The sequence below is a fragment of the Halictus rubicundus genome, unplaced genomic scaffold (genome assembly GCF_050948215.1).
Source record: "Halictus rubicundus isolate RS-2024b unplaced genomic scaffold, iyHalRubi1_principal scaffold0073, whole genome shotgun sequence".
In the NCBI taxonomy this organism is placed as follows: Eukaryota; Metazoa; Arthropoda; class Insecta; order Hymenoptera; family Halictidae; genus Halictus; species Halictus rubicundus.
In genome coordinates this window covers 86,325-104,945 of record NW_027488614.1, presented here as the reverse complement: position 1 = coordinate 104,945, position 18,621 = coordinate 86,325, and positions in this window count along the sequence as shown.

Here is an 18,621-nt window from a genome sequence, read left to right as displayed (position 1 = left end):
ATAGCATGGAGGATAGGATAGGATAGAGGTATAGGATAGGATACAGGATAGGATAGGATAGAGGATAGGATAGGATAGAGGAGTGGATAGGATAGAGGATAGGATAGGATAGAGGATAGGATAGGATAGAGGATAAGATAGGATAGAGAATAGGATAGGGTAAATTATATTATAGGTTAGGGGATATGATATTATAGAGGATAGGATAGGATAGAGGATCGGATAGGATAGAGGATAGGATAGGATAGAGGATAGGATAGGATAGAGGATAGGATAGGATAGAGGATCGGTTAGGATAGAGGATAGGATAGGATAGAGGATAGGATAGGATAGAGGATAGGATAGGATATAGGATAGGATAGGATAGAGGATAGGATAGGATAGGGGATAGGATAGGATAGAGGATACTATATAGGATTGGATAGGATAGAGAATAGGATGGGATAGAGGATAGGATAGTATAGAGGGAAGGATAGGATAGAGGATAGGATAGGATAGAGGATAGGATAGGATAGAGGATAGGATAGGATAGAGGATAGGATAGGATAGATGATATTATAGGAAAGAGGATAGGATAGGACAGAGGATACGATATTATAGAGGATAGGATACGATAGAGGATAGGATAGGATACGATAGAGGATAGGATAGGATTGGATAGAGAATAGGATGGGATAGAGGATAGGATAGGATAGAGGATAGGATAGGATAGAGGATAGGATAGGATAGAGGATAGGATAGGATAGAGGATAGGATAGGATAGAGGATAGGATAGGATAGAGGATAGGATAGGATACAGGATAGGATAGGATAGAGGATAGGATACGATAGAAGATAGGATAGGATAGAGAATAGGATAGGATAGATGATATTATAGGAAAGAGGATAGGATATGATAGAGGATACGATATTATAGAGGATATTATAGGATAGAGGATCGGTTAGGATAGAGGATAGGATAGGATAGAGGATAGGATAGGATAGAGGATCGGATAGGATAAAGTATAGGATATAGGATTGGATAGGGTAGAGGATAGGATACGACAGAGGATAGGGTAGGATTGAGGATAGGATAGGAAAGAGGAAAGGATAGGATAGAGGATAGGATAGGATAGAGGATACGATATACGATTGGATAGTATAGAGAATAGGATACGATAGAGGATAGTATAGGATTGGATAGAGAATAGGATCGGATAGAGGATAGGATAGGATAGAGGATAGGATAGGATAGAGGATAGGATAGGATAGAGGATAGGATAGGATAGGATAGGATAGAGCATAATGATAGGATACAGGATAGGATAGGATTGGATAGAGAATAGGATGGGATAGAGGATAGGATAGGATAGAAGATAGGATAGGATAGAGAATAGGATAGGATAGATGATATTATAGGAAAGACGATAGGATATGATAGAGGATACGATATTATAGAGGATATTATAGGATAGAGGATCGGTTAGGATAGAGGATAGGATAGGATAGAGGATAGGATAGGATAGAGGATAGGATAGGATATAGGATAGGATAGGATAGAGGATAGGATAGGATAGAGGATACTATATAGGATTGGATACGTTAGAGAATAGGATTGGATAGAGGATAGGATAGTATAGAGGAAAGGATAGGATAGAGGATAGGATAGGATAGAGGATAGGATAGGATAGAGGATAGGATAGGATAGAGGATAGGATAGGATAGATGATATTATAGGAAAGAGGATAGGATATGACAGAGGATACGATATTATAGAGGATAGGATACGATAGAGGATAGGATAGGATAGGATAGAGAATAGGATACGATAGAGGATAGGATAGGATTGGATAGAGAATAGGATGGGATAGAGGATAGGATAGGATAGAGGATAGGATAGGATAGAGGATAGGATAGGATAGAGGATCGGATAGGATAGAGGAGAGGATAGGATAGAGGATAGGATAGGATAGAGGATACGATATACGATTGGATAGGATAGGGAATAGGATACGATAGAGGATAGTATAGGGTTGGATAGAGAATAGGATGGGATAGAGGATAGGATAGGATAGAGGATAGGATAGGATAGAGAATAGGATAGGATAGATGATATTATAGGAAAGAGAATAGGATATGATAGAGGATACGATATTATAGAGGATAGGATAGGATAGAGGATAGGATAGGACAGAGGATAGGATAGGATACAGGATAGGATAGGATAGAGGATAGGATAGGATAGAGGATAGGATAGGATAGATGATATTATAGGAAAGAGAATAGGATATGATAGAGGATACGATATTATAGAGGATAGGATAGGATAGAGGATCGGATAGGATAGAGTATAGGTTATAGGATTGGATAGGGTAGAGGATAGGATACGACAGAGGGTAGGGTAGGATTGAGGATAGGATAGGAAAGAGGATAGGATAGGATAGAGGATAGGATAGGATAGAGGATAGGATAGGTTATAGGATAGGATAGGATAGAGAATGGGATCGGATCGAGGATAGGATAGGATAGAGGATAGGATAGGATACAGGATAGGATAGGATTGGATAGAGGATAGGATAGGATAGGATGGGATAGAGGATAGGATAGGATAGAGGATAGGATAGGATAGAGAATAGGATAGGATAGATGATATTATAGGAAAGAGGATAGGATATGATAGAGGATACGATATTATAGAGGATAGGATAGGATAGAGGATCGGATAGGATAGAGGATAGGATAGGATAGAGGATAGGATAGGATAGAGGATAGGATAGGGTAGAGGACAGGATAGAGTATAGGATAGGGGATTGGATAGGATAGAAGATAGGAGACGATAGTGGATAGGATAGGATAGAGGATAGGATAGGATAGAGAATAGGATAGGATAGAGTATAGGTTATAGGATTGGATAGGGTAGAGGATAGGGTACGACAGAGGATAGGGTAGGATTGAGGATAGGGTAGGATTGAGGATAGGATAGGAAAGAGGATAGGATAGGATAGAGGATAGGATAGGATAGAGGATAGGATAGGTTAGGAGATAGGATAGGATAGAGGATAGGATAGGATAGAGGATAGGATAGGATAAGAGGATCGGATAGGATAGAGGATAGGATTGGATAGCGGAAAGGATAGGATAGAGGATAGGATAGGATAGAGGATAGGATAGGATAAAGAGTAGGATAGGATAGAGGATAGGATAGGATAGAGGATAGGATAGGATACAGGATAGGATAGGATAGAGGATCGGATAGGATAGAAGATACGATATAGGATTGGATAGGATAGAGAATAGGATACGATAGAGGATAGGATAGAATTGGATAGAGAATAGGATGGGATAGAGGATAGGATAGGGTAGAGGATAGGATAGGATAGAGAATGGGATAGGATAGATGATATTATAGAAAAGAGAATAGGATATGATAGAGGATACGATATTATAGAGGATAGGATAGGATAGAGGATCGGATAGGATAGAGGATAGGATAGGATAGAGGATAGGATAGGATAGAGGATAGGATAGGATAGAGGATAGGATAGGATAGAGGATAGGATAGGATAGAGGATAGGATAGGATAGATTATAGGATAGCATAGAGGATAGGATAGGATAGGGTAGAGGATAGGATAGGGTAGAGGATAGGATAGGATAGAGGATAGGATAGGATAGAGGATAGGATAGGATAGAGGTATAGGATAGGATACAGGATAGGATAGGATAGAGGATAGGATAGGATAGAGGAGTGGATAGGATAGAGGATAGGATAGGATAGAGGATAGGATAGGATAGAGGATAGGATAGGATAGAGAATAGGATAGGGTAAATTATATTATAGGTTAGGGGATACGATATTATAGAGGATAGGATAGGATAGAGGATCGGATAGGATAGAGGATAGGATAGGATAGAGGATAGGATAGGATAGAGGATAGGATAGGATAGAGGAGAGGATAGGATAGAGTATAGGATAGGATAACGGATAGGATAGGATAGAGGATAGGATAGGATAGAGGATTGGATAGGATACAGGATAGGATAGGATAGAGGATAGGATAGGATAGAGGATACGATATACGATTGGATAGGATAGAGAATAGGATACGATAGAGGATAGTATAGGGTTGGATAGAGAATAGGATGGGATAGAGGATAGGATAGGATAGAGGATAGGATAGGATAGAGAATTGGATAGGATAGATGATATTATAGGAAAGAGAATAGGATATGATAGAGGATACGATATTATAGAGGATAGGATAGAATAGAGGATCGGATAGGATAGAGGATAGGATAGGATAGAGGATAGGATAGGATAGAGGATAGGATAGGGTAGAGGACAGGATAGAGGCTAGGATAGGGGATTGGATAGGATAGAAGATAGGAGACGATAGTGGATAGGATAAGATAGAGGATAGGATAGGATAGAGAATAGGATAGGATAGAGTATAGGTTATAGGATTGGATAGGGTAGAGGATAGGATACGACAGAGGATAGGGTAGGATTGTGGATAGGATAGGAAAGAGGATAGGATAGGATAGAGGATAGGATAGGATAGAGGATAGGATAGGTTAGGGGATAGGATAGGATAGAGGATAGGATAGGATAGAGGATAGGATAGGATAAGAGGATCGGATAGGATAGAGGATAGGATAGGATAGCGGAAAGGATAGGATAGAGGATAGGATAGGATAGAGGATAGGATAGGATACAGGATAGGATAGGATTGGATAGAGAATAGGGTGGGATAGAGGATAGGATATGATAGAGGATACGATATTATAGAGGATAGGATAGGATAGAGGATCGGTTAGGATACAGGATAGGATAGGATAGAAGATAGGATAGGATAGAGGATAGGATAGGATATAGGATAGGATAGGATAGAGGATAGGATAGGATAGAGGATACTATATAGGATTGGTTAGGATAGAGAATAGGATACGATAGAGAATAGGATACGATAGAGGATAGGATAGGATTGGATAGAGAATAGGATGCGATACAGGATAGGATAGGAGAGAGTATAGAATAGGATAGAGAATAGGATAGGATAGATGATATTATAGGAAAGAGGATAGGATATGTTAGAGGATACGATATTATAGAGGATAGGATAGGATAGAGGATCGGATAGGATACAGGATAGGATAGGATAGAGGATACTATATAGGATTGGATAGGATAGAGAATAGGATACGATAGAGGATAGGATAGGATTGGATAGAGAATAGGATGCGATACAGGATAGGATAGGATAGAGGATAGGAGAGGATAGAGGATACGATATACGATTGGATAGGATAGAGAATAGGATACGATAGAGGATAGTATAGGGTTGGATAGAGAATAGGATGGGATAGAGGATACGATAGGATAGAGGATAGGATAGGATAGAGAATAGGATAGGATAGATGATATTATAGGAAAGAGAATAGGATATGATAGAGGATACGATATTATAGAGGATAGGATAGGATAGAGGATCGGTTAGGATAGAGGATAGGATAGGATAGAGGATAGGATAGGATAGAGGATAGGATAGGATATAGGATAGGATAGGATAGAGGATAGGATATTATAGAGGATACTATATAGGATTGGATAGGATAGAGAATAGGATACGATAGAGGATAGGATAGGATTGGATAGAGAATAGGATGCGATACAGGATAGGATAGGATAGATTATAGGATAGCATAGAGGATAGGATAGGATAGGGTAGAGGATAGGATAGGGTAGAGGATAGGATAGGATAGAGGATAGGATAGGATAAAGGATATGATAGGATAGAGGATAGGATAGGATAGAGGATAGGATAGGATAGAGGATAGGATAAGATACACGATAGGATAGGATAGAGGATAGGATAGGATAGAGGATACGATATAGGATTGGATAGGATAGAGAATAGGATACGATAGAGGATAGTATAGGATTGGATAGACAATAGGATCGGATAGAGGATAGGATAGGATAGAGGATAGGATAGGATAGAGGATAGGATAGGATAGAGGATAGGATAGGATAGAGGATAGGATAGAGGATAGGATAGGATAGGCTAGGATAGAGGATAGGATAGGATAGGATAGAGTATAGGATAGGATAGAGAATAGGATAGGATACATGATATTATAGGAAAGAGGATAGGATATGATAAAGGATACGATATTATAGAGGATAGGATAGGATAGAGGATCGGATAGGATACAGGATAGGTTAGGATAGAGGATAGGATAGCATAGAGGATACGATATAGGATTGGATAGGATAGAGAATAGGATACGATAGAGGATAGGATAGGATTGGATAGAGAATAGGATGGGATAGAGGATAGGATAGGATAGAGGTTAGGATAGGATAAGAGGATAGGATAGGATAGAGGATAGGATAGGGTAGATGATAGGATAGGATAGAGGATCGGATAGGATAGAGGATAGGATAGGGTAGAGGACAGGATAGAGGATAGGATAGGGGATTGGATAGGATAGAAGATAGGAGACGATAGTGGATAGGATAGGATAGAGGATAGGACAGGATAGAGAATAGGATAGAGTATAGGTTATAGGATTGGATAGGGTAGAGGATAGGATACGACAGAGGATAGTGTAGGATTGAGGATAGGATAGGAAAGAGGATAGGATAGGATAGAGAATAGGATAGGATAGAGGATAGGATAGGTTAGGGGAAAGGATAGGATAGAGGATAGGATAGGATAGAGGACAGGATAGGATAGCGGAAAGGATAGGATAGAGGATAGGATAGGATAGAGGATAGGTTAGGATAGAGGATAGGATAGGATAGAGGATCGGATAGGATAGAAGATACGATATAGGATTGGATAGGATAGAGAATAGGATACGATAGAGGATAGGATAGGATTGGATAGAGAATAGGATGGGATAGAGGATAGGATAGGGTAGAGGATAGGATAGGATAGAGAATGGTATAGGATAGATGATATTATAGAAAAGAGAATAGGATATGATAGAGGATACGATATTATAGAGGATAGGATAGGATAGAGGATCGGATAGGATAGAGGATAGGATAGGATAGAGGATAGGATAGGATAGAGGATAGGATAGGATAGAGGATAGGATAAGATACACGATAGGATAGGATAGAGGATAGGATAGGATAGAGGATACGATATAGGATTGGATAGGATAGAGAATAGGATACGATAGAGGATAGTATAGGATTGGATAGACAGTAGGATCGGATAGAGGATAGGATAGGATAGAGTATAGGATAGGATAGAGGATAGGATAGGATAGAGGATAGGATAGGATAGAGGATAGGATAGGATAGAGTATAGGATAGAGGATAGGATAGGATAGGCTAGGATAGAGGATAGGATAGGATAGAGGATAGGATAGGATAGAGGATAGGATAGGTTAGGGGATAGGATAGGATAGAGGATAGGATAGGATAGAGGATAGGATAGGATAAGAGGATCGGATAGGATAGAGGATAGGATAGGATAGCGGAAAGGATAGGATAGAGGATAGGATAGGATAGAGGATAGGATAGGATAGAGAATAGGATAGGGTAAATTATATTATAGGTTAGGGGATACGATATTATAGAGGATAGGATAGGATAGAGGATCGGATAGGATAGAGGAGAGGATAGGATAGAGGATAGGATAGGATAGAGGATAGGATAGGATAGAGGAGAGGATAGGATAGAGTATAGGATAGGATAAAGGATAGGACAGGATAGAGGATAGGATAGGATAGAGGATTGGATAGGATACAGGATAGGATAGGATAGAGGATAGGATAGGGTAGAGGATACGATATACGATTGGATAGGATAGAGAATAGGATACGATAGAGGATAGTATAGGGTTGGATAGAGAATAGGATGGGATAGAGGATAGGATAGGATAGAGGATAGGATAGGATAGAGAATTGGATAGGATAGATGATATTATAGGAAAGAGAATAGGATATGATAGAGGATACGATATTATAGAGGATAGGATAGAATAGAGGATCGGATAGGATAGAGGATAGGATAGGATAGAGGATAGGATAGGATAGAGGATAGGATAGGGTAGAGGACAGGATAGAGGCTAGGATAGGGGATTGGATAGGATAGAAGATAGGAGACGATAGTGGATAGGATAAGATAGAGGATAGGATAGAATAGAGAATAGAATAGGATAGAGTATAGGTTATAGGATTGGATAGGGTAGAGGATAGGATACGACAGAGGATAGGGTAGGATTGTGGATAGGATAGGAAAGAGGATAGGATAGGATAGAGGATAGGATAGGATAGAGGATAGGATAGGTTAGGGGATAGGATAGGATAGAGGATAGGATAGGATAGAGGATAGGATAGGATAAGAGGATCGGATAGGATAGAGGATAGGATAGGATAGCGGAAAGGATAGGATAGAGGATAGGATAGGATAGAGGATAGGATAGGATAAAGGGTAGGATAGGATAGAGGATAGGATAGGATAGGATACAGGATAGGATAGGATAGAGGATAGGATAGGATAGAGGATACGATATACGATTGGATAGGATAGAGAATAGGATACGATAGAGGATAGTATAGGGTTGGATAGAGAATAGGATCGGATAGAGGATAGGATAGGATAGGATAGGATAGAGGATAGGATAGGATACAGGATAGGATAGGATTGGATAGAGAATAGGGTGGGATAGAGGATAGGATATGATAGAGGATACGATATTATAGAGGATAGGATAGGATAGAGGATAGGATAGGATAGAGGATAGGATAAGATACACGATAGGATAGGATAGAGGATAGGATAGGATAGAGGATACGATATAGGATTGGATAGGATAGAGAATAGGATACGATAGAGGATAGTATAGGATTGGATAGACAGTAGGATCGGATAGAGGATAGGATAGGATAGAGGATAGGATAGGATAGAGGATAGGATAGGATAGAGGATAGGATAGGATAGAGGATAGGATAGGATAGAGGATAGGATAGGATAGAGGATAGGATAGAGGATAGGATAGGATAGGCTAGGATAGAGGATAGGATAGGATAGAGGATAGGATAGGATAGAGGATAGGATAGGTTAGGGGATAGGATAGGATAGAGGATAGGATAGGATAGAGGATAGGATAGGATAAGAGGATCGGATAGGATAGAGGATAGGATAGGATAGCGGAAAGGATAGGATAGAGGATAGGATAGGATAGAGGATAGGATAGGATAGAGAATAGGATAGGGTAAATTATATTATAGGTTAGGGGATACGATATTATAGAGGATAGGATAGGATAGAGGATCGGATAGGATAGAGGAGAGGATAGGATAGAGGATAGGATAGGATAGAGGATAGGATAGGATAGAGGAGAGGATAGGATAGAGTATAGGATAGGATAAAGGATAGGACAGGATAGAGGATAGGATAGGATAGAGGATTGGATAGGATACAGGATAGGATAGGATAGAGGATAGGATAGGGTAGAGGATACGATATACGATTGGATAGGATAGAGAATAGGATACGATAGAGGATAGTATAGGGTTGGATAGAGAATAGGATGGGATAGAGGATACGATATTATAGAGGATAGGATAGAATAGAGGATCGGATAGGATAGAGGATAGGATAGGATAGAGGATAGGATAGGATAGAGGATAGGATAGGGTAGAGGACAGGATAGAGGCTAGGATAGGGGATTGGATAGGATAGAAGATAGGAGACGATAGTGGATAGGATAAGATAGAGGATAGGATAGAATAGAGAATAGAATAGGATAGAGTATAGGTTATAGGATTGGATAGGGTAGAGGATAGGATACGACAGAGGATAGGGTAGGATTGTGGATAGGATAGGAAAGAGGATAGGATAGGATAGAGGATAGGATAGGATAGAGGATAGGATAGGTTAGGGGATAGGATAGGATAGAGGATAGGATAGGATAGAGGATAGGATAGGATAAGAGGATCGGATAGGATAGAGGATAGGATAGGATAGCGGAAAGGATAGGATAGAGGATAGGATAGGATAGAGGATAGGATAGGATAAAGGGTAGGATAGGATAGAGGATAGGATAGGATAGGATACAGGATAGGATAGGATAGAGGATAGGATAGGATAGAGGATACGATATACGATTGGATAGGATAGAGAATAGGATACGATAGAGGATAGTATAGGGTTGGATAGAGAATAGGATCGGATAGAGGATAGGATAGGATAGGATAGGATAGAGGATAGGATAGGATACAGGATAGGATAGGATTGGATAGAGAATAGGGTGGGATAGAGGATAGGATATGATAGAGGATACGATATTATAGAGGATAGGATAGGATAGAGGATCGGTTAGGATACAGGATAGGATAGGATAGAGGATAGGATAGGATAGAGGATAGGATAGGATATAGGATAGGATAGGATAGAGGATAGGATAGGATAGAGGATACTATATAGGATTGGTTAGGATAGAGAAAAGATACGATAGAGAATAGGATACGATAGAGGATAGGATAGGATTGGATAGAGAATAGGATGCGATACAGGATAGGATAGGATAGAGTATAGAATAGGATAGAGAATAGGATAGGATAGATGATATTATAGGAAAGAGGATAGGATATGTTAGAGGATACGATATTATAGAGGATAGGATAGGATAGAGGATCGGATAGGATACAGGATAGGATAGGATAGAGGATACTATATAGGATTGGATAGGATAGAGAATAGGATACGATAGAGGATAGGATAGGATTGGATAGAGAATAGGATGCGATACAGGATAGGATAGGATAGAGGATAGGATAGGATAGAGGATACGATATACGATTGGATAGAATAGAGAATAGGATACGATAGAGGATAGTATAGGGTTGGATAGAAAATAGGATGGGATAGAGGATACGATAGGATAGAGGATAGGATAGGATAGAGAATAGGATAGGATAGATGATATTATAGGAAAGAGAATAGGATATGATAGAGGATACGATATTATAGAGGATAGGATAGGATAGAGGATCGGTTAGGATAGAGGATAGGATAGGATAGAGGATAGGATAGGATAGAGGATAGGATAGGATATAGGATAGGATAGGATAGAGGATAGGATATTATAGAGGATACTATATAGGATTGGATAGGATAGAGAATAGGATACGATAGAGGATAGGATAGGATTGGATAGAGAATAGGATGCGATACAGGATAGGATAGGATAGAGTATAGGATAGGATAGAGAATAGGATAGGATACATGATATTATAGGAAAGAGGATAGGATATGATAGAGGATACGATATTATAGAGGATAGGATAGGATAGAGGATCGGATAGGATACAGGATAGGTTAGGATAGAGGATAGGATAGCATAGATGATACGATATAGGATTGGATAGGATAGAGAATAGGATACGATAGAGGATAGGATAGGATTGGATAGAGAATAGGATGGGATAGAGGATAGGATAGGATAGAGGTTAGGATAGGATAAGAGGATAGGATAGGATAGAGGATAGGATAGGGTATATGATAGGATAGGATAGAGGATCGGATAGGATAGAGGATAGGATAGGGTAGAGGACAGGATAGAGGATAGGATAGGGGATTGGATAGGATAGAAGATAGGAGACGATAGTGGATAGGATAGGATAGAGGATAGGACAGGATAGAGAATAGGATAGAGTATAGGTTATAGGATTGGATAGGGTAGAGGATAGGATACGACAGAGGATAGTGTAGGATTGAGGATAGGATAGGAAAGAGGATAGGATAGGATAGAGAATAGGATAGGATAGAGGATAGGATAGGTTAGGGGAAAGGATAGGATAGAGGATAGGATAGGATAGAGGACAGGATAGGATAGCGGAAAGGATAGGATAGAGGATAGGATAGGATAGAGGATAGGTTAGGATAGAGGATAGGATAGGATAGAGGATCGGATAGGATAGAAGATACGATATAGGATTGGATAGGATAGAGAATAGGATACGATAGAGGATAGGATAGGATTGGATAGAGAATAGGATGGGATAGAGGATAGGATAGGGTAGAGGATAGGATAGGATAGAGAATGGTATAGGATAGATGATATTATAGAAAAGAGAATAGGATATGATAGAGGATACGATATTATAGAGGATAGGATAGGATAGAGGATCGGATAGGATAGAGGATAGGATAGGATAGAGGATAGGATAGGATAGAGGATAGGATAGGATAGAGGATAGGATAAGATACACGATAGGATAGGATAGAGGATAGGATAGGATAGAGGATACGATATAGGATTGGATAGGATAGAGAATAGGATACGATAGAGGATAGTATAGGATTGGATAGACAGTAGGATCGGATAGAGGATAGGATAGGATAGAGGATAGGATAGGATAGAGGATAGGATAGGATAGAGGATAGGATAGGATAGAGGATAGGATAGGATAGAGGATAGGATAGAGGATAGGATAGGATAGGCTAGGATAGAGGATAGGATAGGATAGAGGATAGGATAGGATAGAGGATAGGATAGGATAGAGGATAGGATAGGTTAGGGGATAGGATAGGATAGAGGATAGGATAGGATAGAGGATAGGATAGGATAAGAGGATCGGATAGGATAGAGGATAGGATAGGATAGCGGAAAGGATAGGATAGAGGATAGGATAGGATAGAGGATAGGATAGGATAGAGAATAGGATAGGGTAAATTATATTATAGGTTAGGGGATACGATATTATAGAGGATAGGATAGGATAGAGGATCGGATAGGATAGAGGATAGGATAGGATAGAGGATAGGATAGGATACAGGATAGGATAGGATAGAGGAGAGGATAGGATAGAGTATAGGATAGGATAAAGGATAGGATAGGATAGAGGATTGGATAGGATACAGGATAGGATAGGATAGAGGATAGGATAGGGTAGAGGATACGATATACGATTGGATAGGATAGAGAATAGGATACGATAGAGGATAGTATAGGGTTGGATAGAGATTAGGATGGGATAGAGGATAGGATAGGATAGAGGATAGGATAGGATAGAGAATTGGATAGGATAGATGATATTATAGGAAAGAGAATAGGATATGATAGAGGATACGATATTATAGAGGATAGGATAGAATAGAGGATCGGATAGGATAGAGGATAGGATAGGATAGAGGATAGGATAGGATAGAGGATAGGATAGGGTAGAGGACAGGATAGAGGCTAGGATAGGGGATTGGATAGGATAGAAGATAGGAGACGATAGTGGATAGGATAAGATAGAGGATAGGATAGAATAGAGAATAGGATAGGATAGAGTATAGGTTATAGGATTGGATAGGGTAGAGGATAGGATACGACAGAGGATAGGGTAGGATTGTGGATAGGATAGGAAAGAGGATAGGATAGGATAGAGGATAGGATAGGATAGAGGATAGGATAGGTTAGGGGATAGGATAGGATAGAGGATAGGATAGGATAGAGGATAGGATAGGATAAGAGGATCGGATAGGATAGAGGATAGGATAGGATAGCGGAAAGGATAGGATAGAGGATAGGATAGGATAGAGGATAGGATAGGATAAAGGGTAGGATAGGATAGAGGATCGGATAGGATAGGATACAGGATAGGATAGGATAGAGGATAGGATAGGATAGAGGATACGATATACGATTGGATAGGATAGAGAATAGGATACGATAGAGGATAGTATAGGGTTGGATAGAGAATAGGATCGGATAGAGGATAGGATAGGATAGGATAGGATAGAGGATAGGATAGGATACAGGATAGGATAGGATTGGATAGAGAATAGGGTGGGATACAGGATAGGATAGGATAGAGGATAGGATAGGATATAGGATAGGATAGGATAGAGGATAGGATATTATAGAGGATACTATATAGGATTGGATAGGATAGAGAATAGGATACGATAGAGGATAGGATAGGATTGGATAGAGAATAGGATGCGATACAGGATAGGATAGGATAGAGTATAGGATAGGATAGAGAATAGGATAGGATACATGATATTATAGGAAAGAGGATAGGATATGATAGAGGATACGATATTATAGAGGATAGGATAGGATAGAGGATCGGATAGGATACAGGATAGGTTAGGATAGAGGATAGGATAGCATAGAGGATACGATATAGGATTGGATAGGATAGAGAATAGGATACGATAGAGGATAGGATAGGATTGGATAGAGAATAGGATGGGATAGAGGATAGGATAGGATAGAGGTTAGGATAGGATAAGAGGATAGGATAGGATAGAGGATAGGATAGGATAGCGGAAAGGATAGGATAGAGGATAGGATAGGATAGAGAATAGGATAGGATAGAGGATAGGATAGGATAGAGGATAGGATAGGATAGAGGATAGGATAGGATAGAGGATAGGATAGGATAGGGGATAGGCTAGGATAGAGGATAGGATAGGATAGAGGATAGGATAGGATAGAGGATAGGATAGGATAGAGGATAGGATAGGATAGAGGATAGGCTAGAATAGAGGATAGGATATGATAGAGGATAGGATAGGATAGAGGATAGGATAGGATAGAGGATAGGATAGGATATAGGATAGGATAGGATAGGATAGAGGATAGGCTAGGATAGATGATAGGATAGGATAGAGGATAGGATAGGATAGAGGACAGGATAGGATAGCGGAAAGGATAGGATAGAGGATAGGATAGGATAGAGGATAGGTTAGGATAGAGGATAGGATAGGATAGAGGATCGGATAGGATAGAAGATACGATATAGGATTGGATAGGATAGAGAATAGGATACGATAGAGGATAGGATAGGATTGGATAGAGAATAGGATGGGATAGAGGATAGGATAGGGTAGAGGATAGGATAGGATAGAGAATGGTATAGGATAGATGATATTATAGAAAAGAGAATAGGATATGATAGAGGATACGATATTATAGAGGATAGGATAGGATAGAGGATCGGATAGGATAGAGGATAGGATAGGATAGATGATAGGATAGGATAGAGGATAGGATAGGATAGAGGATAGGATAAGATACACGATAGGATAGGATAGAGGATACGATATAGGATTGGATAGGATAGAGAATAGGATACGATAGAGGATAGTATAGGATTGGATAGACAGTAGGATCGGATAGAGGATAGGATAGGATAGAGGATAGGATAGGATAGAGGATAGGATAGGATGGAGGATAGGATAGGATAGAGGATAGGATAGGATAGAGGATAGGATAGAGGATAGGATAGGATAGGCTAGGATAGAGGATAGGATAGGATAGAGGATAGGATAGGATAGAGGATAGGATAGGATAGAGGATAGGATAGGTTAGGGGATAGGATAGGATAGAGGATAGGATAGGATAGAGGATAGGATAGGATAGAGGATAGGATAGAGGATAGGATAGGATAGGCTAGGATAGAGGATAGGATAGGATAGGATAGAGTATAGGATAGGATAGAGAATAGGATAGGATACATGATATTATAGGAAAGAGGATAGGATATGATAAAGGATACGATATTATAGAGGATAGGATAGGATAGAGGATCGGATAGGATACAGGATAGGTTAGGATAGAGGATAGGATAGCATAGAGGATACGATATAGGATTGGATAGGATAGAGAATAGGATACGATAGAGGATAGGATAGGATTGGATAGAGAATAGGATGGGATAGAGGATAGGATAGGATAGAGGTTAGGATAGGATAAGAGGATAGGATAGGATAGAGGATAGGATAGGGTAGATGATAGGATAGGATAGAGGATCGGATAGGATAGAGGATAGGATAGGGTAGAGGACAGGATAGAGGATAGGATAGGGGATTGGATAGGATAGAAGATAGGAGACGATAGTGGATAGGATAGGATAGAGGATAGGACAGGATAGAGAATAGGATAGAGTATAGGTTATAGGATTGGATAGGGTAGAGGATAGGATACGACAGAGGATAGTGTAGGATTGAGGATAGGATAGGAAAGAGGATAGGATAGGATAGAGAATAGGATAGGATAGAGGATAGGATAGGTTAGGGGAAAGGATAGGATAGAGGATAGGATAGGATAGAGGATAGGTTAGGATAGAGGATAGGATAGGATAGAGGATCGGATAGGATAGAAGATACGATATAGGATTGGATAGGATAGAGAATAGGATACGATAGAGGATAGGATAGGATTGGATAGAGAATAGGATGGGATAGAGGATAGGATAGGGTAGAGGATAGGATAGGATAGAGAATGGTATAGGATAGATGATATTATAGAAAAGAGAATAGGATATGATAGAGGATACGATATTATAGAGGATAGGATAGGATAGAGGATCGGATAGGATAGAGGATAGGATAGGATAGAGGATAGGATAGGATAGAGGATAGGATAGGATAGAGGATAGGATAAGATACACGATAGGATAGGATAGAGGATAGGATAGGATAGAGGATACGATATAGGATTGGATAGGATAGAGAATAGGATACGATAGAGGATAGTATAGGATTGGATAGACAGTAGGATCGGATAGAGGATAGGATAGGATAGAGTATAGGATAGGATAGAGGATAGGATAGGATAGAGGATAGGATAGGATAGAGGATAGGATAGGATAGAGGATAGGATAGAGGATAGGATAGGATAGGCTAGGATAGAGCATAGGATAGGATAGAGGATAGGATAGGATAGAGGATAGGATAGGTTAGGGGATAGGATAGGATAGAGGATAGGATAGGATAGAGGATAGGATAGGATAAGAGGATCGGATAGGATAGAGGATAGGATAGGATAGCGGAAAGGATAGGATAGAGGATAGGATAGGATAGAGGATAGGATAGGATAGAGAATAGGATAGGGTAAATTATATTATAGGTTAGGGGATACGATATTATAGAGGATAGGATAGGATAGAGGATCGGATAGGATAGAGGAGAGGATAGGATAGAGGATAGGATAGGATAGAGGATAGGATAGGATAGAGGAGAGGATAGGATAGAGTATAGGATAGGATAAAGGATAGGACAGGATAGAGGATAGGATAGGATAGAGGATTGGATAGGATACAGGATAGGATAGGATAGAGGATAGGATAGGGTAGAGGATACGATATACGATTGGATAGGATAGAGAATAGGATACGATAGAGGATAGTATAGGGTTGGATAGAGAATAGGATGGGATAGAGGATAGGATAGGATAGAGGATAGGATAGGATAGAGAATTGGATAGGATAGATGATATTATAGGAAAGAGAATAGGATATGATAGAGGATACGATATTATAGAGGATAGGATAGAATAGAGGATCGGATAGGATAGAGGATAGGATAGGATAGAGGATAGGATAGGATAGAGGATAGGATAGGGTAGAGGACAGGATAGAGGCTAGGATAGGGGATTGGATAGGATAGAAGATAGGAGACGATAGTGGATAGGATAAGATAGAGGATAGGATAGAATAGAGAATAGAATAGGATAGAGTATAGGTTATAGGATTGGATAGGGTAGAGGATAGGATACGACAGAGGATAGGGTAGGATTGTGGATAGGATAGGAAAGAGGATAGGATAGGATAGAGGATAGGATAGGATAGAGGATAGGATAGGTTAGGGGATAGGATAGGATAGAGGATAGGATAGGATAGAGGATAGGATAGGATAAGAGGATCGGATAGGATAGAGGAAAGGATAGGATAGCGGAAAGGATAGGATAGAGGATAGGATAGGATAGAGGATAGGATAGGATAAAGGGTAGGATAGGATAGAGGATAGGATAGGATAGGATACAGGATAGGATAGGATAGAGGATAGGATAGGATAGAGGATACGATATACGATTGGATAGGATAGAGAATAGGATACGATAGAGGATAGTATAGGGTTGGATAGAGAATAGGATCGGATAGAGGATAGGATAGGATAGGATAGGATAGAGGATAGGATCGGATAGAGGATAGGATAGGATAGAGGATATAATACGATAGATGATAGGATAGGATAGGATAGAGAATAGGATAGAATTGGATAGAGAATAGGGTGGGATAGAGGATAGGATATGATAGAGGATACGATATTATAGAGGATAGGATAGGATAGAGGATAGGATAGGATAGAGGATAGGATAAGATACACGATAGGATAGGATAGAGGATAGGATAGGATAGAGGATACGATATAGGATTGGATAGGATAGAGAATAGGATACGATAGAGGATAGTATAGGATTGGATAGACAGTAGGATCGGATAGAGGATAGGATAGGATAGAGGATAGGATAGGATAGAGGATAGGATAGGATAGAGGATAGGATAGGATAGAGGATAGGATAGGATAGAGGATAGGATAGAGGATAGGATAGGATAGGCTAGGATAGAGGATAGGATAGGATAGAGGATAGGATAGGATAGAGGATAGGATAGGTTAGGGGATAGGATAGGATAGAGGATAGGATAGGATAGAGGATAGGATAGGATAAGAGGATCGGATAGGATAGAGGATAGGATAGGATAGCGGAAAGGATAGGATAGAGGATAGGATAGGATAGAGGATAGGATAGGATAGAGAATAGGATAGGGTAAATTATATTATAGGTTAGGGGATACGATATTATAGAGGATAGGATAGGATAGAGGATCTGATAGG